The sequence below is a fragment of the Neolamprologus multifasciatus genome, chromosome 12 (genome assembly GCF_963576455.1).
Source record: "Neolamprologus multifasciatus chromosome 12, fNeoMul1.2, whole genome shotgun sequence".
Taxonomy (NCBI): domain Eukaryota; kingdom Metazoa; phylum Chordata; class Actinopteri; order Cichliformes; family Cichlidae; genus Neolamprologus; species Neolamprologus multifasciatus.
This window is the reverse complement of record NC_140450.1, coordinates 14,018,541-14,042,086: the sequence shown is the minus strand read 5'-3', so window position 1 is coordinate 14,042,086 and position 23,546 is coordinate 14,018,541. Positions and strand designations below refer to the sequence as shown.

Below are 23,546 nucleotides of genomic sequence, written 5' to 3'. Positions count from 1 at the left end.
TTTTGTGACAAACTGCCCAGAGGTAGTTTTTGTGTTTGGTGATATTTGTAGAGCTCTTTGAAAATTTGCATTTCATGCTCAGTCTTGTTCTGGAGCACTAGCTAAATGTTACCAGAGCTTTATTTACATCTGCGCCATGAACAGATCACAGCAAAGACAAGGAGAACTATATGTTCTGAAGTGTAAGCAGCTGTGGGATGTACTTATTTTCTATAACTCATATCGCCATACTGTCCAAGAAAGGGACACCAGATTGCAGAGCATGAAAAAAATCAACTAATTTGACAGTAATATGCGTTAAGCTGCCTATCAGTTGTAATTACTCAATAATTAAAGGCTCCAAAAATGCTGTTGTGGATAATTAAAGCTCCCTTCATCCCCTGATCTGGGGCGTGATTTAAGAGGTTCAAAATATGTATTCCTATACAAACATAACACTTCACGAAGGCAACTCACTCAGTTATGTAGACATCCCAGTTTTAACAAACATATGCACCAAAACCTCATCATCCTTGCTGTAAGGACAAACCTGACCAAACTGACAGAGATGAACTCTTAACACATTTTCTTTACTCAGTACTTTTAGCTTATTTTTCCTCCTAAAGCCGTGTATGTGTTTTATTTCGTTTAACACAATGTTTCTGTCTTTGTTTTTCATTTACGCTAACTGAAATCTTGCAGGATTGTGCCACTATTTGACACTTGTGCAAACGAGTACATGCCTTCTTAGATCATCATTACAAGTAAAAATAGGCTTTCACAACCTGCTACTCATCAGCAGTACGGCAGCATAATGCAAATAAATATTTAATGAGAGCTGAAACTACAAGACAAAATGTCACAGGAATTCTGTCAAAGACCAGAGATTGGAACGCAGGAAATGGAGATGTTCTACTTCACGCCTCAGAGTATCACAGTACATTTTACGCTGCAGGCTGTAAGAAGTGAAGCCAACGTGAAACCCACAGGTGGGGACTCGAGTAATAATGCAGTCTTGTTTTCATCTTTTGCCCCCCTCTTGCTCATATAGAATAGAGTAGTAGTTGCACTGCAGTCATATTACTGCCACACTTTCTCTCTCTTATCAACACATTGTCAGTTATCTCAGGATATGACTCAAGACTTTTTGCCTTTGGCTGGTTATCAACCCTCAGTACCTTATGAGAGTAAAATATTTCCTTAGCAAGTGCCAGAAACAACTCGTATATTAAAGCAGTTTTTGTTTTTTGCTCACCGTATATTATTTATTATCTAAATTAGGAAATGTTATTGTATACTAGTCTTTATTCAGGTGAATTTATTTGGAAAATCTGCATTTGGGCTGCTAATGGTTTATTTATTATTCAATTATTATTCATTCAATTTACAATCCTGTGGCCTGGAATGGATTTAGATCCATTATGTTAAGGTTTTCTTTCCACTGAAGATAAGTGATATATGAAACTGACCACTGTATCGATCATCTGTAAAGCCAGGGGGTTCTTGTGACCTGTACAGCATTAGTAGGCTATTTTCTTTCTAATTGAGTCGCTTAATTTATGTGTTGTTGTTTTGATCTTCTTTTCTCCTGACTTAGGTATTGACAAACTAATCCGTCTCCGCAAGCCATCATGGCATCGGCTGACATTAAAGGTAAAACAAAAGAGTGTTTCTTGCCTTACGCTAGTGAGAAAATTAGGAAAGGCTATGATATGAAAATGTTTTCAGTCAAGGTTTCTGGATGGAAGTAATCCATTTTCAGCTGTGAACAAAAACACTCCCAATAGCTGCACATTAATGTTGATGTCAAGCAACATTTTAGTTTGAGCCCAGGGCACAGTGATAACAAACTACCTTTTTCCTCACTGTATTAAAGAGTCGTTTCATTTAGAGAAGTCATTGAAAAGCAACACATTATGACCTATTTAATGTAAAATGCATATGCAGTATTGTGGAAATGCTTCAGCATTGAATGTTTGGAATTTTACCCACTGCACAACATCAGGTGGGATCATTTTCCAACGTCAGCGCAAACATACAGCAAGAGTAATAACGACAAGAAGAACAATGATTTTCCCACAGCAGATTTGTGCCATATGTGGAGCGAAGCAAAAAAACAGTCTTGACTTTAAGACAGTTGGCAAATGTGCTTGTTCACAAAGGCTTAAAATTAGGGTGTTGAAACTCAATAGGAAGAGATGATTAGATGCAATCAAAATGCATGTTATGCATACAAACAACCTAAAAGCATCAGGCTTTTTAGCTTGTTTGTATGCATAAAGTTAAAAAAAGCTGAGACCACAGCTGACACTCAAAACTAGACACTTTGACTATCCCTAACTACTCTAAAGCATTACCCCTTTTTTCTAAACATGAAAAAACCGAATGGACGAGTGCTTTCCTAAAGAAGAAATTTATTTAAGTTCATTTTCCCCACAAATAGATGTTTCAGGCTGTCAATGTCATTGTATTATCCATGAAAAGATAGTGTAAACGGATGGAATTCTGGAAGTGAAATAATCCTAAAGTAATCCTCTGAAATGTCTGGAAAGGAATCATTGATAAGTGGTAGCCATAAAGGAAAGTAGATAAGGCCTGTATCTGAAAAGACAGGCCCTTATCAGTGGTATTATAAACTAAAATGTCCTCTTATCAGTTATTCGCTGTTTAATGGCACTCAGAGCAAGGTGAATAAAGTAAAAAAAAGAAGAAGTAAAAAGGCACAGAAGTCAGAGTAATATCGTTCTTGGGAACACAGAAAGATTACTTGAGTGTGTGTATATATACACAGTCTATTAAGCATTTTCATTGGAGTGTATTCATGGACTAAGTGACTATTAGTAAAACAAGATAAATTAAGAACAAAGCACTTACATTAGAAGCGCATAATCACAGAAAAATGACTGAGAATCACATTCCTGTGAGTAAATGTGAGGAAGCTGTTGCCATGGGATTAATGACCCCCCTCTCTCATGTTGAGCCTGTTCAGCTCCAGCTGTGCACGACAGAAATGGAGCCGAGCGCAGCGGCAAGCCACTTGCGTGTGCTGTAATCTTTCAGGTATTGTGGCAGTACTGTCCACATGAACAAAATAGATTCGCAGTCCAAGAGACATGTCTGTGAATTGTCACAAATGCAGTTAGTGAGAAAGAAAAACAAAGAGCCTTACTGCAACAGAAAAAGCTGTGTTTGTACAGTTTTTTGTTTGATATAGACATCGGCAGTGGAATCCCCTGTCCATGTTCACAACAACGAGGAAATCCCCCTGGAGAATGTGGTGATGTTGCAGGTCTTTGAAGCTCACAGTTTCTGAAACATGTTACACAGCGTGATAAATTAGAGGTGAAGTGATACCCCGGTTAAAATCACAAACACAAATTTGACTTTGTAAGCATTGCCAAAATATACTGGACTGAATAATTACCATTAGGTGTTCTTATTATAGTGACCACCCTGTGGAGAAACTCAGAGGATAGTTTTCTTCTGTCACTGCAGCTGCTCATGTATACTCCCATATCATATCAGGAGTAGTGTTTATAGTCAAAATTAGACTTTAAACTCCACCGTAGAAGGGATACATTGGTGGTAATTAGCTAAATGACATCTCTTCAAACAGGAGTTAAAATTGTCATTGGCTAATTTCACATCTGATGGGCTGTAAGTTTAACTGCGACACGGCAGCTGCAATGACTGCGAGCTTTTGTTTGATGTGGCTCCCCATAATCACGCTGACAGCCTCTTGACAGATGTTTGACAGAGTGGTTTCAGGTTCACCGAAGTACCTGTAAGTGGAGTGCGTGATCAGAGAGTGAAAATAAGTGGGGTGTGCAATCACCATCACACACGCACAAACACACGCTCACCGCGCCCTCCTGTTCTTATCCGAGTCTCCCTTCGACCCTTCTATTCTTACTCATTCTCTGTCTCTCTCTACTGGTGGCTGATTAATATTGGATGGCAAATCTGTCATTTAGTTTCCTACCAGGGAAAGAGATTACAAGGTTGCATATATGAATATTAAGCAGGCATTTCTCTGTAAAGGTACACAATCCAGGATCAAAACGATGTTAATAGTGTGGTAGAACTCCTCTGTAATTGCAGCAGCATCAAAAGAGAATGTGCTCACAGTGGTGTAGCACCTCACATTGTCACCTTTTTAATATCACAACATGGAAATGTTCCAGCTTTCTCCTCAGTATAGTGAACATCACTCTTAAAAACTGTTGGCTGCCTCTGGCTTTCACACGTCAGTTGTAGTGCGCCCACAACAGGGAGGAATCTCAACAAGAGATTTATGGGTGCCCTGGAGGTCCAGACGCCTTGTTGGATTACCTGATTGCCTGTGGTTTCAATTTTGCATTATAGGAGATTTACAAGTTCAGGAAAGGATTTGATCTGTGAAAGCATTTGCTTATGATATTATGGCTCGGTGTGCCGTCTGGCTGATGTGTGTGTCACACAGTAGAGGTGTCATTACACATGAATAGGTTTAGCTTTTTTTTTTATAATTTCCAGCACATTATTGTACCGGTATGAACTCTTTGTGGTGTTTCCTACATGATGGTGCATCATGTGTAAATGACATGTTGTTTTCTACTTTTAGCTCTTTCCCCAGACACATGGGCTGTATATTAAAGTGTTACCTGGTAAGTATTAGATCTATGATGCCTAACTTTGGTGCCAGGGCATTCACTAGGGTTTTCTTGGTACAGTGTGCACATGTTTGCTGTCAGACCTACCAATACAATGCTGGATACACTTCTCAGATATTTTGGTTCACATCACTGGCATGATAGCATCACACAGTTGCTTCAGATTCTTCAACTGCACATCCACCTTGCAAATCTGCCGTTTCACTAATTGAGATCTAATTGAGATTCCACTAAATGAGTTGGGGATTATTTGAGCTTTGTGACATGATGTGTTGTTGGAAGCAGCCCTTTAGAAGAGGTCCACACTGTGGTCATGGTCAACTACAATACTTGGCTAAGCTGTGGCATCATGGAGTAATAAGGGTGTGCCAAGAATATATCCCCACACAATTACACCATCAAATCAGACTGAATTGATACAAGACAGGATGGATCCATGCTTTAATGCGGTTTATGCCAAATTCTAAACCCTACCATTGTGCACTATGCTGCAGCAGGAATCAAGACTCTTCAAACCAAACAATGTTTTCCAATCTTCTATTGTTCAATTTTGGTGAGCCTGTGAAAATTGTAGCCTTAGTTTCCTTTTTTTAGCTAATAGGAGTGACACCTGGTGTGATCTCCTGCTGTTGTAGCCCATCTGCTTCAAGGCTCGACTTGGAGTAACAAGATGCTCTCCTGGTAACAAGTGGTTACTTGAGTAACTGTCGTCTTCCTATCAGCTCAAAGCAGTCTGGTCATTCTTGTCTGATGTCAACAAGGCCTTGTCACCCATAGAACTGTTTTTTACACCATTCCTGTGTAAACTCTAGAAACAGATTTGTGGAAAAATCCCAGGAGAGCAACAATTTCTGAAATACTCAGACCACTCCGTCTGGCACCAACAACCATACCACGCTGAAAGTCCTTAAATCAAAATCACCTTTCTTTGCCATTTAGTCGCTTTGACTAAATGGCAGTTTGAACTTCATGAGATTTTTCTGGACCGTGTCCATATACCTAAATCCATTCATTTGCTGCCACGTGATTGGCTAATTAGATAGCCAATCAAGAAGGTAAACAGGTGTACTTAACAAAGTGGCCAGTGAGGATAAATAAATATTTCACAAAATAGTACTTTTTTTATGATATTGCATTTTAGTTTCAATCAGAAAAATAACTCAAGTGATGCACTAATGAAAGAACTCGTTGTTAAAAGTATGTGTTTTGTATGAATAATACATAACCATGGCAAGTCCATAACCCTGGTGTATTGCTGTATATATTGCTTCATTTATCAAAGGCAACCACCATCCCTCCACTATAGATTATTATAAAAATGTTATTATTTTATCATGGACAATGTAGGTAGGCTTCATTTTTATGTTGTATTTAAAATGGTTGATATAACATTGCAGTTCAATTTCAGAGCGAATGATTACAGTCAATAGATAAATGTCCAGAGGAAACCAGTCAAATCTAAAACACTGACTTATACATAAAAAAAATAGCAATGAAAGCAATAATTTGAGAGTGCAATATTTACGAAGCCTGTCATCTTTGTAGACACACATAGATCTGTCTGCCTGAAAATTGTGGGTTTAATATTCTTTAAGAGTTGAGAGTGTCAAGTGTTGAGAAAATCGGCAAAAACATAGAATATACTAAGCTGCTCTCTTCATTTTATCATCCTGGAGAGAATTTCTTTCTGGAAATATGTCTCAGATTTATGATGTAGGCTGTCATGACCTTATCCTCTTAAACTTGTGCTTTTCAAGTGCTTTTAAAATGAAAGAGAGTTGTTTTATCAAGATATAAAGGGGTCAGGGGAGCTCACACTTGAAACTAACAGTAATTTTCAACATCTGCCAAATTGTAAATGATCTAAGAAACATGTTCTTACACAGTTCTCTGTCAACACTAAATCCACTTCTGCTTGCTTCTGTTTCACAGTCTTTTAGGATATGTGCATGCATGCTTTTCCACGTGTTGAATACTGATATTGTGGTTCTTCTGTTCTTCCCACTTCTCTCTGGCATTCATTTGCCCTTCTTTTCATTGTCTTTCCTCCTATCCCTCTGTGCAACTGCCTTTTATTTTGAAGCCTTTTGTTAGCAAAACTGTTAACTCAGTGCATATCTGCTGGCCACCCACCTGCTAAAAAACTGTGTGACACGTCTGGGGAATTACTGCAGTTGAGTTTGTTGCAGAGAACTGTGGCAGAGACTAAAACCAAATGACCTCTGAGCTTATGTGCTGCTCAATTAGAAGCAATAAGTCCTTTCTCTGATTACATTCTCTGTAAAAGAATTCATCATCACACCTTAAACTCCGTTCCTCCATCTCCTCTTCTACTAATGACAAGTAGGGGGTAGAAAAAAAAAACGAAACTAAAATGATTTAACTGCGCTCTGCCTAGTGAGGTTAGAAAGCAAAGAAAATTGTAAGTAGGAAGTTCATTGACAGTCATCTGTGATTCTGTGGAAAGATGCGAGCGGAGGAATGAGAAGGAGGGCTGAGATAAGAGGAAAGGCAATCTCAGAAGTGAATACATTAAAAGCTGAAGTACGCTGATGAAAGTTGTCAGAAGCTATGAAATACATAACAATGAACAGCTCTGCAGCTGCAGCTCTTTGTTCTGCTTATTATAACAGATTCATATACAAAAGCAAGGTGACTGCTAATGGTGTTATTATATGTTAGAGTTGGTTTATGTGAAGCATCCTCTTTTTTGAGCGACAAAAGCATGCATTCCCGCTGAGTGATTCCCATCATTTTGGAGATTTGTAGTTGACCATCTGCTGCAATTTTGAGTGAACTGAACACATTTTACTAGTAACAAAAATGCTTTTTGTTGAACTGCCAGGATTTGAATGCAGGCTAATCAGAATAGAGGCTCTATGTCCACGGGACTGTCGATGATCTCTCAGTGATGCAAGAAGATGCTGTGAAAATATGCAGCCGTATTCTGAACTGCTAAATACGCGAACTAAGTCACGGACACAAAACGACCTCCATTCACCCCACCCCACACTCTCCTTCTTCTTGTCTGTTTGCTCAGGCACACGTAATCCCCTGCATCAATGTTCTCCTTTGATACTTACATAAACACTCATGCACAGTGGAAGGTTAACAGCAGTTGGTCTTTCTTGGGCAGCATGAGGTCAAATCAGCTTTAGGGGATTTAAGGAACAATCAGAAACTAAGCCTTTGAGGGAAAACAACACTTCAGTCCACAGACATGCATGAAGTGCTTTCCAATCATTCCTTGACTCTTTTTGTGTGGAGCTGGAAGTGTCATGATTGAGTTTTCAGCCCATTAAATCTGTTTAGAGAGGTAGATCGTAGGTGTGGCTACCTAATATAATATATACAGCAGAGTGCTCACTGATGCTTTTTTTTGTGTGTAGTCAGACTAAGCCTGCTGTAAGGATTGACACTGACAGTAAACGAACCCTTTTAAGGTAGGTATCAAGGATAGGTCGAGTTTTCTATCATCACCCATTTCTCACCATCATACTTTATATTAGGTACACCTATACAGAATCATATACCTACACACACATGCACACATACACACCCAGAGGACACAAATACACTCAAATCCCATACCTGGAATTTCTGATGTGGTGATACAATGGTCAAACTGGCACAGCATGCAGAATGGAGCAGTAAGCTGTACTGTGATTAGTAGGTCGATGTCATACGGGAACAATCGATTTGACATTGAGCGCCGTAGGCCACTGTACACACCAAATGTGAATCACACTGTCAGCTTAAGATCACCCTTAGCTCTCCCCGAAAGAAATCAGGCAGGCAGGGGTACAATGACAGGCCCTGTTGCTGTTAAAATACACAAAATATTATGAATCCAACACATTTTCATTGCCAAGGTGTGAGATTACATGAAGTTGTTCTGTTCGCATGTTAGCTTGACATGTTTGGTTCATGTCAAGCTAACACTCAGCCACAGATTAAAGGTTTATTACTTATTTCTGAATCATGTATTATTCCCCCCCCCCCCCCCCCCCCCCCCCGTTTTGTCCAGATTTGTGACTCAAGTAATTTGTTTCTTTGATAACAAATAGAGGCTTACTGTGTACTTTTACATGCATGTGGTAGATGGAGTAGATTTCAGGATATAGTCTCTGTGTGTGCTCCAGTGTTTAGATGGGTAGGGTATATACTGACTTTATTTAAGATAAGATAAGATAAGATAAGATAAAACTTTATTAATCCCTCGGGTGGGTTCCTCTGGGAAATTCGGTGCACAATTTCATAGTGCACAAAATAGCAATAGCAACAATAATCAGTTTACATAAGCACAGGACTGGGAGAAAAATTATACACACATTATCAAGGGATTTGAGATAAATCACTGGTTAATATTAGTTGGATTGGTATTGTCAGCTGTCCTCTAGATGCATTATTTCTCCCCTGGGATTTTCCTGTGACAGTAATCCTTTATTCTATTTGAGGATACAGACAAAATTACTAGAATGACTGTTTCAGACTATCCACAGACACTCATGTCATAGGTCATCTCATGTGATCTGATCTGCAATGACATGGTCTTAAAAGTCCATTTTGTGACAAAGCAAAATAGGTTAATTTTTAAAGACATCCACAAAAGCCTATTTCCAAAAGTTATTTCAAAGCAGATTTTAAACTTTTTAAAGTGTTTGTAACTGGAGGTTAATGGTTCCTCTAAACTATACTCCTCACTGATTTTACAAATTAAGTTTAACCTTAGGCAATGGATGTCTACCAGAATAATGAAAATCTCACTGTTTCCTGTGAGCTCTTGCTGTTTGTGTTTGACACAACTTTATTTTTCCATTCATCTTCTACTGCTTATCCAGGGTTGGGCTAGGGGGGCAAAGGCATAAGCAGAGATTCCCCCACATTCCATATCCCCACCCACCTCCTCTCCATATCCCCACCCACCTCCTCTCCATATCTCCACTCACCTCCTCTAGCTCATCAAGGGGAGCACTAAGGTGTTCCCAGGCCAGCTGAGAAATGTAATGTCTCTGTAATCTTTAATCTCTCCTGAGTGGGTAGCTCAGGGTCTTCTTTTGATAGGACGTGCCAGGAACATCTCACCCAAAAGACCCCCATAGGGAATCTTTTCAGATGCCCAAACGACCTCAACTGGCTTCATTTGATGTGGAGGAGTACTGGCTCGAATCTGAGTCCCTCCTGAATGACTGATTTCCTCATTCTATCACTAGAGAGGAGCCCAGCTATCCTTTGGAAGAAGCATATTTCTGTCATCTGTATCCATGAACTCATTCTTTCGGCCAGTACCCAAAGTTTGTGACCATAGCTGAGGATAGGTACGTAGGTAACCAGATAAAAGGACCAGTGCAACATTCACATTACTGTACAGGTAAGAAGCAATAAAGGGACCAGTTCACCCTGTCTGGACCAAAGTTACTGGGGTCCCACTCGGGCTGGCATATGTAGTGTGATCGCCTTATAATTGGAGAACACACTCCAGTCAGTTCAGAAGCAGTGTTGGTCAAGTTACTTGAAAAAAAGTAATCAGTAACTAATTCCTGATTACTACCCCCAAAAGTAATCCCATTACATTACTGATTACTTCTTTTCAAAAGTAATTAGTTACTTAGTTACGTAAAAAAAATATTTACAACCTGAATAGGTAATAAAGCAATAGATCTTTCAGCCCAGTTCTATTTTTTCCACATAATCCATCATATAAAATGTAATCAAATGAAAAGTCTCTTTTTGAAACTAGTTTTATTAGTTTTAATCTTTTAACTTTATGCATCAAGCACACATTAAATTATATGCAACATTCTCTGACTGGAAGAAATTTGTTTAACATTTAAACCTATTTTCTGCATATTCCAGCATATGCTCGGAAGTTTAGGGTTACTTCTGTTCAGAAGTAACAGAAATTTTCAGAAGACGATCTCCGTTCAGTGTTGCAGAGGCATATCAGCTCCATGCAGCCACCTCAGTATGGAACACAGTCATTTTAGAGTCAATGCCCTCAACATCCCTCAAAATGTTGTTTAAGTTCTCTTAAAGGTGAACTGGGGCCTCACCCAGACATTCCCATCACAAAGACTGAGAGAAGATGACGAGTTACCCTGTGGGTACACCTGTCCAGTCTGAAGGCGCACATGTTTGTCTAATCATCTTCACATTCACAGCACACAATGATGGTAAATGGAGACTCTGGCCCTGTCACAGTCTTTATAATATTAACATATACTGCAGCTCAGGTATGTGTGTCTCTGGTTTTCCCAAGCACACACACATCTCGAGCTAAACCTCCTCTGAGAGGATGGTGTTGATATCAAAGGAGAATTGTGTAGTTTTATTGAACTAAAAAGCCACACACCTCAAGCTGACCTTCGCCGAGAGCATAAAACATCCTTCCTTCCTGAAATGATCGAAGAGTTTGTTCACAATCACTCTGGCTAGATGCAATTCCAGTCCACACTGTAACTGCTGATTGATAGATGGTGGCAAACAGCTGTAAATCACAGGAAATGCTCCATCACCTACCAACCAAATGCTTTCTTTCTTTTTTTTTTTTTATTAGTTATGCTTGTATGGCTCCGTGCTACTCCTAGAATTATGAAGTGTTGTGTCACTTCCTTCTGTCAGATAGCAAATTATTCTGGTCAAAAGATTATGGCAAACAAATGATGTTTGTGAATGACTGCAGCACGGATGGCAAACATGATGACAATGAAGGCCGTTTCCCCAGTTTGCATGCTCCACGTTTTCCTGAATTTAGTGGCTAAATGGTACTAGACAGCTTCAGGAACTTTCTAGATAAACATGCTAACAATGCCCATCTATCTGCTGATGCAGGGAACCTGCTGCTGTTTATTATCTGTGATGCATGATACCTATCTGATGCACTCCTCATACCTAAAGTGTCTAAATGTGTACAAGAAACGGGTGTTTTCATACTTGTGGGTTCTACCTTTAGCAGTCCTTCATGACAAACATACACACACTTGCTCAGACTCACAAAGACACCCATATTCACACTCCTCATGTCCCTTTTTTTAAAAATCATTCATTAACAATTTAAAAAAAGAAATTGAGTTGAATTTGACTAAAATAAGGATTAGATTTATCATCAGCAACCTACCTGGAACTTGCCTCACAACATTAGAACCACTGCATTCATGGTTGGTGTTTTCACCTGCAACCTTTCAACCTAATAAGACTCCTAATAGATGTAGAAAGATCCTCATCTCATATTCAAGTTCAAACAGAATTTGTTTCCTCTAATGTGATTGCGCTTAATATAGTTGGCTCTGTGTGTGTGTGTGTGTGTGTGTGTGTGAGTGAGCAATGACCTTTCATTTTAAGATACAGGCTGCAATGCCAACATTAACTTTAATATGCTTGCAGTGCCACTTATGTGTGCTTGTGTCTGTTTGGTAATTTTCTTGTGCAAACCAGACCCTCTTGTGCTAGGGAAGTTGCACACCTGAGGATGTGTTTATCAAGATAAGACGTCTTACTGAAATCTGTATTATTATTATTTTTGCCATGGAAATTGCTCTTTAGCAGCTGCAATTTTGTAGCTTCAGATGAAAAAAAAAGTAGACTGTTTTGGTTTTTGTCAAATTTTGTTTAAGATGGTTATTATTCAATATTTCCAAAAGCTTCTTGAAGTGATCGAGATTACAGGAATCAGGAGTCCTAAAAGGAAATTGAAACAGAAACAGAAAAATAATGGATTATTTGGAAACGCTAAAATGGGCCTTTTTCCTAACTATTTCACCAAAGAGCCAATCAACATCTAAATTGAAACGCATGAATCCATCATGTTGTTTCACCAATACATGCACACAGTATAGATTCACAGCAGCTTCACTGACAGGATGTTGTTGTGTACTTCATTTTTCTTGTGTAAATGGATCTATAATGTGAATTAGAAGAGCATTTGTTTGGTGTCTTGGTTAGTTGAAGACCAGCAAATGTGAGCACCTTTTGGGAGGTTTTGGGAGTCTGCTTTTCTGGTACTGTGGAGGAAAATCTTCAGCAAGGATCTTAGAGAAGAAATTGTTGCTCCCTATGAATCTTGGAAAGGCATTTCCAAATAATTTCAAGTCCATCATTCTACACTGAGGAAGATTATTCACAAATTGGCAATCCTCCCAGAGATTCTTCCCAGAGAGCTGGGACATTCCAGCAAATTCATCATGTTTAATGTTCAAGTTCATTACAGTACAATTTGAAAAAGATAATGATGTATGAACCCTGCTTCCGTGTCCAAACTACATTGCGTTCATTAAGGCTGTTGTTTTTTTAATGTGTTTAAATGCTTTGTATCATGTTCTATTTAATCTAAACAAACCCCTAAAAATAGTCAGTGATCACTGTTGGCCTCTCTGGATTTTTATTAGCACTATTCATCCGCAGCACATTTTAAAGCTACGTTTTTAAAACCTTACCATGTAACGGCCGCCCATTGGCTCATGGTTTGCCAGACACCAAACTTCTAACTCTGTTAAACTTTATAAATCCTGTTTTTCATGGATGCCTGGATATTTATCTTTAATGTTACACCTGGTGAGCAGCTATGTTCATCATTTTATTGAAGACAGATTTTAACTCTCGGTGATGCCACATTGTTTGTTTGAGTTTGGTAACTGAAGAGGAGGTTGCCAGGGAAATGCCTCTTCTCTCTAAACAGAACATGGAAGTACAGCTTCTGAACAAACCACAAGACCTCTGGAGCAATATTCTTTGGACACGTGAGACTAATGAGCTGCGTTTTATTTCTCAACTAATTCAGCATATTGGGTGTGTTTCAGTAAGAACACCATATAATTTAGTTTGCCATAAAAAATACAGGAGTTTGTCCCTACAGATAATATGTCAAATGCAGTATTGCAGAAAATATTGAATACAGCGTTTGCTGTAATTTGCTGAACTAAATCTTAAATTGGATTTTGCTTTTATGCCAGCTTTTGTTTTTTAGACACACTCTTTGTAAACTGCTCCCACTGTCATCTAACACAATTTTGACGTTATAAATATTTCTGTTTTTTTTCCCCCTAGTCTCTCATTTTGACTTCAGTTTTGAAATCGGGAGATCAAAGGGTTTAGGACTGTAGCAGTGCTAAGCCCACTGCAGTTTACAAACAGCAGCCTGCTAAGCAATATCATGACACTTGCTAGATGCCAGAGTGTAGCCTAATGAACTGCTGCTTTCAGGAAATGTAAACTTTAGTTTTGTGCAGATGATTATAGAGAAAGACCTTTGTGACCTCATCATGACTGTAGTGTCATAGATTTTAGTAATGTTGATTATTGATTCATCCAGACACACAAAATGTAGCTGAAACAGTTTTGAGCTTTCTTTTGGTAGATATTCAATAAATTCATTTATACGTAAGGGAAGGCCTTTATCTGTAATATCATGTAGATTTTTTTTTAAAACTGAGGTTGGCAAAATTGGAATACATATAAATTTTTCTATGCTTATTTGCATTTTCAGTGCTGATTATATATCACTAGGCAAGCTTAAAATTAATATATTTAATCCAGTTAAATGAGGAATTTGATTTGACTGAATTTGCCCCTTTTGCTCCATACTGTTTTTTGTTTTGTGGGATCCCACACAGATCAGTTTTAGGTCCTTTCATATTTAAGATTACTCACTTTATTTAGAATACTATAGAAGAAAAGTACATTTTTATTCCTGTGCTGAGGAATCGTCACCAGCTGGGGCTTTCGAGAAGGACATTTCGAGCTCACTGTGGAAGATGTGTATGATATCTCGTACGTAATCGGAGATCTGTTAAAAATCAGCAGTACTGGTGAAGAAGTGTCAGACCTACAGTTTAGGATAGTCCGTGTGTTGGAAATGTTTGAGACTTTGGTCAACAAGTACAACTTGTCTCTGGAGGAGCTGAAAATGGAGCGGGACAACCTCAAGAGCGAACTGGATAGGATCATCAAGGAGGGCTCCTCCAGGCCTGGCGCGCAGACTTCGGGACCGAACCAGCTGGTGGTGGACCTGACAGACCCCAACAGACCCCGATTCACTAAAAACATAGAAGCTGTAAAATGTTGGCTCACTGCAACAGCAGAGATAGTTTTCAAGCCAATAGTCATGTTTAAACCAGTCTACTTTTTTCATAGCAATTAGATAAATGAATTTCAGTTATTAGTATCCTATCTCCTCAGTATCACTATCATCTGCCTGTGGCTCAGGGGTACAGTTTTTAATTGGTCGCTGCGTGTCTGTCCGTTTTTTCTTTTTGTCTTATCTCATTATCAGATAATTCTGCATTAAATGATACTGAAAAGTAAGATGTCCATAGCAGATACATTATACAACAGTCAGACTGTCTGAGCAGCTATTGATTCAGCATCTCTAATCTATTAATTAATCATTTCACTTCACTGAATATAAAATAAAGCGTATTTGACTAGAGCACAGCTGTAGAAAATGGAATGTCTACTTTTAGAGCAGATTAACTAATGTGATCACCGTCAAATTAAATTAGTCTGTTTTTTATAAGACCAAAAATCGACCCAGCGGTTGAGCGGTCTGCTGGAAACCCTTTTGAAGTCCCTTATGGCCACAGTGGTCATTTCAGAATTTTAACGGATCATTGTCACAGAACTTCTTAAAGGTATTCAAGCCCTGGGGCTTGTTCTAGGCAATAGATGAATTTCATGTTTTTTTCCCTTACATTTACCCAACTGAGTCAATTCTAAGTTCCTTTATTGGCTTTCTATCTGTGAGGCAGACTCTGGTGTTGATGGACCATACCTGAGGTGAGTGTTGTTGTGTCACTTTGGAATTACACGAGTAGAAGAAACAATTAAGTCAAAGCCTAAATCTATAGATACGCTATATGTAAACTGTAGACATAATCCAGTTATATATAATAACACAGAGTTATGTTGTGTTTGCATTAAAGTGTTGCATAAACTGTGTCAGCTGATTTTCTAGGTGAGTCCTGAAGAAATTAGCTGCTAATACAGGATGAGAGTTACCAAAAGTGTGCAGGTTTTTTTAGCATATATATTTGTCTGGTCTGTTTGGAAAATTTCAGTGTTAACATGAAGCAGAGTAGAACAAAAACATAAATATGTATGACATATTCCCCCCCCCCCCCCCTTTTGTGCAAACCAAATGATCTACAAATGTAAGTGCATAAAGGTCCACCTCTAGGCATGAATCCATTTTTAGTCATGAGGTGAAGCATCGCTAAAAAATCTAATTACAATGACCAGGACTTTGCTGTTAGGGTTTGACTTCTGAGGACCTTTTCATTATTGAATAATGCTCCACGAAAAATCGAAAACCAACTTCTTTTGAACTTTTTCAAAGTTTCACCTTTGCCCCACCAAATCATAATTAAAGTTTTGAGCTAGAACTACTGAGATATAGACTTATGATCTAATGGTGGCAGCTCCTGTGTCAGGCAGACAGCCAACAGGACACATATTATTAAATCTTGTCCTAGGCATTTCATTTGTATTCTGGAAAGAGAACACATTCTTCCATAATTTGCCTCAGGTACTGTGAAACACACACTGTGTCCACACTGCAATTGATCCCTATTGATTTTTACCTAGACGCCTTGTACTGTAAGACCGTCTTTTCCAGACAGATTTAATGTTTGAGTTCTTATGATGAGTCTAAGGTAGGGTGGATATGATTTGGATAAAAGCCCTGTGGGGATGTGAGTTACGCGTAAAACGATTTGGTGTGTGGGTCAGTAAGAGAGCCAAATCTGTCAGTCATTTCACTGCTTACCTTCTGTTTCTCTTATCCTTTGCTTGTCTGTACTTTTACACACTGAGGATGGCATATCTGTCAGGAGCTTGTGTGTCCTCATTCCTGTGTGTATATAGTCTGTGCATGCTTGTGCTCCACCGGTGCACTTCTTTTGTATGTGCACTGAGCTGGGTGAAAGTAGTGCCTCAGTGCAGTTGCAGCGTTAAACCTGGAAGCCTTGCCTGACAGATTGACAGACAGAATAATTAGGATGAAAATTGTCTTTGGCCACCACTATTTCTCCACTCTGTAAGCATGCAACATTGTTTCTATTTCCATATATTAAGAAATATTCTTCTGTTACTCTTGACATGTCTTTAGTGTCGTCTAAGCCCCTTGAAGGATGTAATATCTTCATTTTTCTTGTAAAAAATTATATTTACATAAGGAAAAAGGAAAAAAAATATTTTAAAAAGTTATACCAGCTACCGATGCAATCTTTTTGTCAAAAATAATTACACTGTTAGCACAAATGACATTTAGCCAAAGTGACAATTTATCTCGCTTCTTTCTATTTTGACACATCCCATATGGAAAAGAAATATTAAAAACTTATATGATTTACTCATGAAAGTGACCACTTTCTCATTACTTTCATATATTGTTTTAGTAAGTGTCCAAAACATACAAGTTTTCATTTATATAATCTTATATCTGTTTTCACTCTTGTATGCTTTTCATACAAGTTTCACACAAGACAGATACAAACTTTATAAGATTTATATATATCTTTTCCATATGGGATCCCTTGGCCATCCCTTAAATCTTGATTTCAGCCACATATGCCTGAGTGCTGACATAGTGCCATTACTAATGTGTTCTGTTGCTTGACTGCCTCTAAATTACAGCCCATCAGCAACTGACAAATGTAACTGTACCACAGTATTACATGATTTTCACCCCCTTTGTTCTACTCTCAGATTTACAACCTGTCTCTTGAGTGTAATTCAGAGTGATTAAGGCTGTTTATTAATCCCACGCCCCTGACCGTGATCCTATAATCAATCAGCTATATTACAAGTCTCGCACACTCTGACAAAGTAAATTACATAGCTGATTTCCCATCATCCTCACTTTAGTACCTCTCATAAATCACACATTAAGAGTAAAGCCTATATAGGCTATATAGATCTGTGTGGATACATGCTGCCCTGTGCAAAATCACTGAAACAATTCATAGCTGCATTTGTGGAATGCATGTTGTTTTATATGTAGGCAAAATAAAAAAAGCAACAACACAAAATTACAAAACTTTAGTTTATAGCTTAGAGAGCAACATTTATTACTGCTGGGAATATATATGCACTGAATACTTAAAAAGTATATGAATAGGTTTATACTACATTAGATAGAAGATGATATTGTATTAATACTGATAAAGCTATTTTTAGGCTGTTTGTGTGTAGGTATGAGAGGATGCATTGATAACATGCTTTGCCTACAAATAAAAGTATAGTTGTTATTTCAGAAGAAAGCCACCCCAGTTACCCTCTCTACAGCTAATAAATGGATTGTGTCTGATGTCACTGGTTGCATCTGTTGCCAAAATGCCCAGAGCCTCTTAATATATCTGGAAGCATATATTTTTTGTTTTTATTGAATAGTTCACTGGGACTTGCTGGGACACTGCATATTGCCACAGAACTCTCTCACATTTTGTGTAATATGCAGATGAGCCCTAGTTTGTTCACTAATCACAGTGAGGGGAACTTGATTGACATGCAACAATGTTTTTCTGCAAAAGGCAATCACTGACAATTTCACAGTCTGCGCTACTCCCTAGTCCTTGAATTTTATGAGACTATAAAGCGGTGAGTTTTACTCCAACCTCAGCTATCCCTTTGTGTCCATCCTTATCACTTGCATCTTCCTGTTTTGCAGATGTCGAACCCTGTTTTTCAGAACTATTATGGTTAAACACACTCAGTTGCTCTTAGTTTTTGCGCCTCTGGCAAATGTGCAAATGAGCGCACTTCTAATTGCACAGCGTAAAATGTAATTGTGTGCTTTATAATGCTGTATCTCAGGCATTTTGTACTTTTGGTCTATTTGTTTAAATCCTCTAAATAAAGGCAGAAGGCAGATTGAAAACTCTTAAAGAACAGAGAAGTATTTTCATAAAAAGATATGGAGGAAAGAGCAGGTCCTGCTGTTTGAAGCTTGATGCAGTCACTCTCCCTGTTTTAGGAAATTATAGCACACTCTCACTAAAAGCATTGGCTGAGGGAAGCAGCAGCCCCCTCCGCATCTCCGTCCCTCTCTGTATCTTCGTCTAAATGTCTGTGTCTGTATCTCTCAACTACAAAGATGCAGCTTTCATATCTCACACTTCCACCCGGAGGTGTGCAAGAAGTAAAGTGGCATTAGTAGATGACGTAGCTCCAAGTTAATACTGCTCAAAAATAGCTGATTTTTTTTTTAATTTCTGTGATTTGCTCGGTTTCGGTGTTAATCCCTTTGATCGAGTGGAGTGCTATCAGTCTACCCTGAAATAAATCGAAGTGGATGGAGGCAGAGAGCAGAGTGGGAGCTCTTGAGTCATAGAGAGACTTTTCATAAAAAGTGCAAACACTATGGCACAGAACAAAGAGCAGACCCTGTCGTTTGAAGCTTGGAACAGTCCCTCTTCTATATTTTTTTTGTTTTTGGAAAAATTGTAGACACACACACACACACACACACACACACACACACACACACACACACACACACACACACACACACACACTTTGCTCTCTCCTTTACTCCTTCTGCTTCTTTTTCTTGGTCTCATCTTTGACTTTCTCCATAGATACATAAGTTCATTATAAAAAGAGCTTCACGAGAGAAAAAAAATCTTGATGTTTTCCACTTTGCCAAAATACACTTTGTCTGTTCTACAAAATAAAAGGAAGCAGCTTAAGATGAGACAGCAGCCTTGTCCTTTCCATGTGTCACCGCGTCCAAGCACAAAAGCAGCTTTGACATGCCTTACCCTTCTATTCTGGGATGAAAGATAGCTAAAATGATTTCAGTTGGGTAAATAAAATGGATAACTGCCACTGTCAATACACAAAGAATCCATCTGAAGTACATGCCGTCTAACCCACTTTGCAGCAGAAGGCAGTATACAGCTCATAGTCTAAGTCAGTATGTTACTTATGGGAAATGGCACTGTTTCAAAAAAAGGTGTCTTTTGAAAGAGATTAAGATTAAATAATGACTGCAGAAATGCGCCTATTTTAGGAGCCACACTGGCTCAAATTTGTTGATAGTGGATAATTTCCAAGGGGCATGATTGTTAAAATAATGTTCAACATTAAATTACACCCCAGAGTCTGGGGTGTAAAGTCTTTTTTATTTATACTGTAACTGGTATTAAATGGTATTTAATTTAAATGTATTATTTTTATGGGGGGGGGGGGGGGCATCACCAATTAAAGCAGGACAAATGAATTTCATAGTGTGGGTATCAAAGCTATTTGTGACTTTATTTTAAAGTAAAATTAAAAATGTAAGTGTGTGAGTAAACAATTATTGTGACTTTAAATTGTTCTTGTCTGAGCATAAAAAATGTATAATCCTGCTTGTATTTTTTTTAAAGAAACCAAATTATTGCTTCAAAATGTAAGTGGGTTACCCCATTCATGTTTTAAAGAATACAAGTTGTAAGCTCTTTAAAATTTCATTTTACAGTAAATAATGGATTAAAGCATAAATTTTCCATTTTCTTTTCAATAACAAATACCTTTATATAATCATGCAAAGCATGGCTTGTGATGATGTGTTTCAACAGAAACTGATGAGCTTGTGAAAACATTGAGCTGCCATGTCTATTGAGAAATGTCTGCTGTAAATATGGAAGACAAGTGGTCTTTCTAGAAAGAAATGATTCATTCAGATGCTGATATTGATGTAAGGACTATTCATGATAATAATTGATTTGCTGCTTTTCAACTGTAGCTTTGGTTGTAAACTATTCATTTATTAGAATAAAAATGTATGAGTATCTATTGCAGCTCACAGATGTTATCTTATTAGGCAGGCAGTTTCAAGTGAAGAAATTAAAACAGGTCAGCGGTAAAAAACAATTATGAATGACATAATTACTGTGATTACTCTTTTGCTTATCTTAATTTCAGAATATGAAATGTGCAGTGCATTACCTTTGAAATGAACAGCTCTTTTTCTGAACGTGCTTAGATTGCAGTTTTCTTTTCATACAGTCCAGTTTGCAAATCTAATGAGAAAAGAAAAGTATTTGGTCAGATGCTTAATTAAGGCCCTGGAGAGAGAACACGGTTTTCCTTTTTGTTTTGTGTGCCAAAGAACATACAGCCCCTTTTCACCTTCTGAAGCTATCTAGCATAGCAAAGCAAAGCAAAGTTATTCATGCAGACAGACTCAAGTCAAAAGGTTAAAAATGGGCATGTTGCTAGAGGGCTGTTGATCTGAAGTTTGATTTTCAGAAACCCCAAGCTCTCAAGTGGTAAACAAAAGAAGACCGTGCTTGAGTGTTAGAGACACTGTGGTGAAAGATTCGGTTAATTGAGCAAAGGCCTGAAATTGCTCAATTAAAAGCACTGGCATTCTGACAGGGCAAACAAGGCAACCAGTGCTGGTCTAGTGAAATTTAAAAATAGATATTAATTAATTAAAATGCATCAAAAGGAACTCTCTTCCTTAATATCAAACTGCATTCTGTCATACAGTTTCTTGCCTGTTTGCACCCACACTTAAATAACTGCCTATGTGTGGCTCTGGTTGCTCTGGAAGCAGGATTAACTCTGCTTGACTACAGTACTGGAGTCTGCAAATTTCATTTATGTGTCTGTATCCTGTTAACAAGCAATTTGTTCTGGTTGTTTGCGCATGTGCATTTTAGTTAAACCTCTGGCCTCTGACCACTGACTCTAAAACAAGGATGCCACTTAATTTTTCTGCATCCAAGAGATGAAGCCAATGAGTGAATGCTTTATTTACAGAGTTTATGCACTTTCTTATTCATGTCCTTGCTCTCTCCACAGCTGCTCCCCCTCTTTTCTCCACTCTTCTGGTTCCTGGCATCCTACTGAAATATGGGAGGCATGATTAGAAGATGAAAACCACCTGTGACCAGCCTCCCCTGACACTGCCCACGTGAAACCTTTGCTCGATCCCTCCAATGCCACAAAATACACCGTACCTTTGCCTGACTTAGGCCGGGGAGTAGTTCGGCCTAGCCTACTATCCCTTCCCTGTCGACTGAGAGAGGAAGTCACCACAATTATCTGTGCCCCGACCTATGGCTCACCTTGAACTTAAAGGACTGGCGAGCCAGGACTCTAGTAACTTTCCCCACATATGCTGCACCCAGGTGTCACACCGGATAAAAACATCACCCAGGTAGGCAGCAGGGCATGTAGCATGTGTACCTAGTACCCAGTCCATGACACATTGGAAGGTGACTGGGGCTTTAAACAAGCCAAACAGAAGTGGACCAAATTGGTGCAATTCATACCGAGTCAAGGATGACATTTTTTTCTTAGACTATAGAGCACAAGTGTCAAACTCCAGTCCTCGAGGGCCAGTGTCCTGAAACTTTTCCATGTGTCCCTGCTGCAACACACCTGAATAACATAAATAGACCATTAGGAAGACTCAACAGAACTTGACTGCATGCTGAGGTGGCAAGTCAGCCATTTGATTCATGGTACAGCAGCTCATGAGTGAATGAACATGGTGCAAAAAAAAAGTACTTGTAGAAGTACATTTTTCCAAAGACTTTACTTCACTTTAATTTACTTCAGTAGGGTTAGGGGTTGCCACCTCAGCATGCAGTCCAGTTCTATAGAGTCTTGCTAATGACTTACTAATTTTATTCAGGTGTGTTGCAGCAAATCCCCTCCTTCTAACAGTACGTGTTTCTATTGTTATCAGTGAACGGCGGCAGAGTAGAAGAGTAGATGTAAGAATAATTGACAATTCTTCAACCAGGGAGGAGTGCAGAAAGGTGAAGACATCAAGGAAGAGTGCAATATAAGGCAGGCAGTGCAAAATCTGAGTTTTAATCTGGTCCAATTTGTCTTGTTAAACATTGGAGGAAGTGGCGTGCATTGACTTTCTGTCAAAGTCATTGCACGCCACTGATTAAAAGCAAATGTCTCGTTTTAAGTTGACAAGTTACCCGTAAATCAAGTTAATATATTGTTCCTCTGGCCTTTCCAATTTTTGAGACATTGGCTGTAGAAATGTATATAATGAAACCAGAGGGCACTTGCCTTGTAGTACTTAGAGAGCCAAAAAATGCATTTGGAAAACTCAGCATTAATACCTCTTTATTGAAATCGTGACCAGGTTGTTGTGAGCAGGTTCCTAACTTGCAGCTATGAGAATGACAATAAGGTTTGCATCCTGTCATGTTGGGGTTTTTTTTTAGCTTCTGTTCTGCAGAGTGATATGATTTGTGGGTAATGCTTAGTATAAAACTTGTCCCTGCACACGCACACACACACACACACACACACACACACACACACACACACACACACACACACACACACACACACACACACACACACACACACACACACACGTCCATGGCCCCATTTTGGACCCCCTTCTTGATCCCATCATTCTGCCTCACTGTACAAAAGTGTCTCCTCTTCCCCTCATCCTTACTTTCCCTCACTCTTGGTTTTCCTTCCCCCCCTTTCCATTTGCCCTGAAGTGTGAAATGAGAGCGCAATGAGTTGACTACTTGAGAGTAGAGAGGATGAGCGCAAAGGGTCTGTCACAGCAGAATGATCTTAACAGGTCTGTCCACCTCCAAATCCCCAAGCCCAACCACCTTTTCCACACTCCAGAAAAATCTGCTGTGACACCACGGCCATCGACCAGTTACTGATCAGAATCGAGCCAACCATCCAGGCAGTTGGAGAGTCACCACTACACCAGGACATGCATCTGACTGGGAACCTAAGATAAAGACTGTAAAGACTGCTGTATAAACACACCCACACACACACATGCAAAATCAGCACTAAATTATCTATGCATTCATACACACATCAACAATTCCATCAAGGTCCCATTCCATTTTTAAATTGGTTTACCCTCCTGACGAAGAACTTCAATACGCTTGCACAAAATGATAACTAGGAGAAGTAATTGGATTT

General features: G+C 38.8%; 1 pseudogene; it reads left to right on the top strand.

Annotated features, from left to right (window-relative positions):
- The first annotated feature begins 835 nt into the window (after positions 1-835).
- On the top strand, positions 836-16,648 carry LOC146506624 (RILP-like protein 2 pseudogene; annotated as a pseudogene).
- The last annotated feature ends 6,898 nt before the right edge of the window (positions 16,649-23,546 follow it).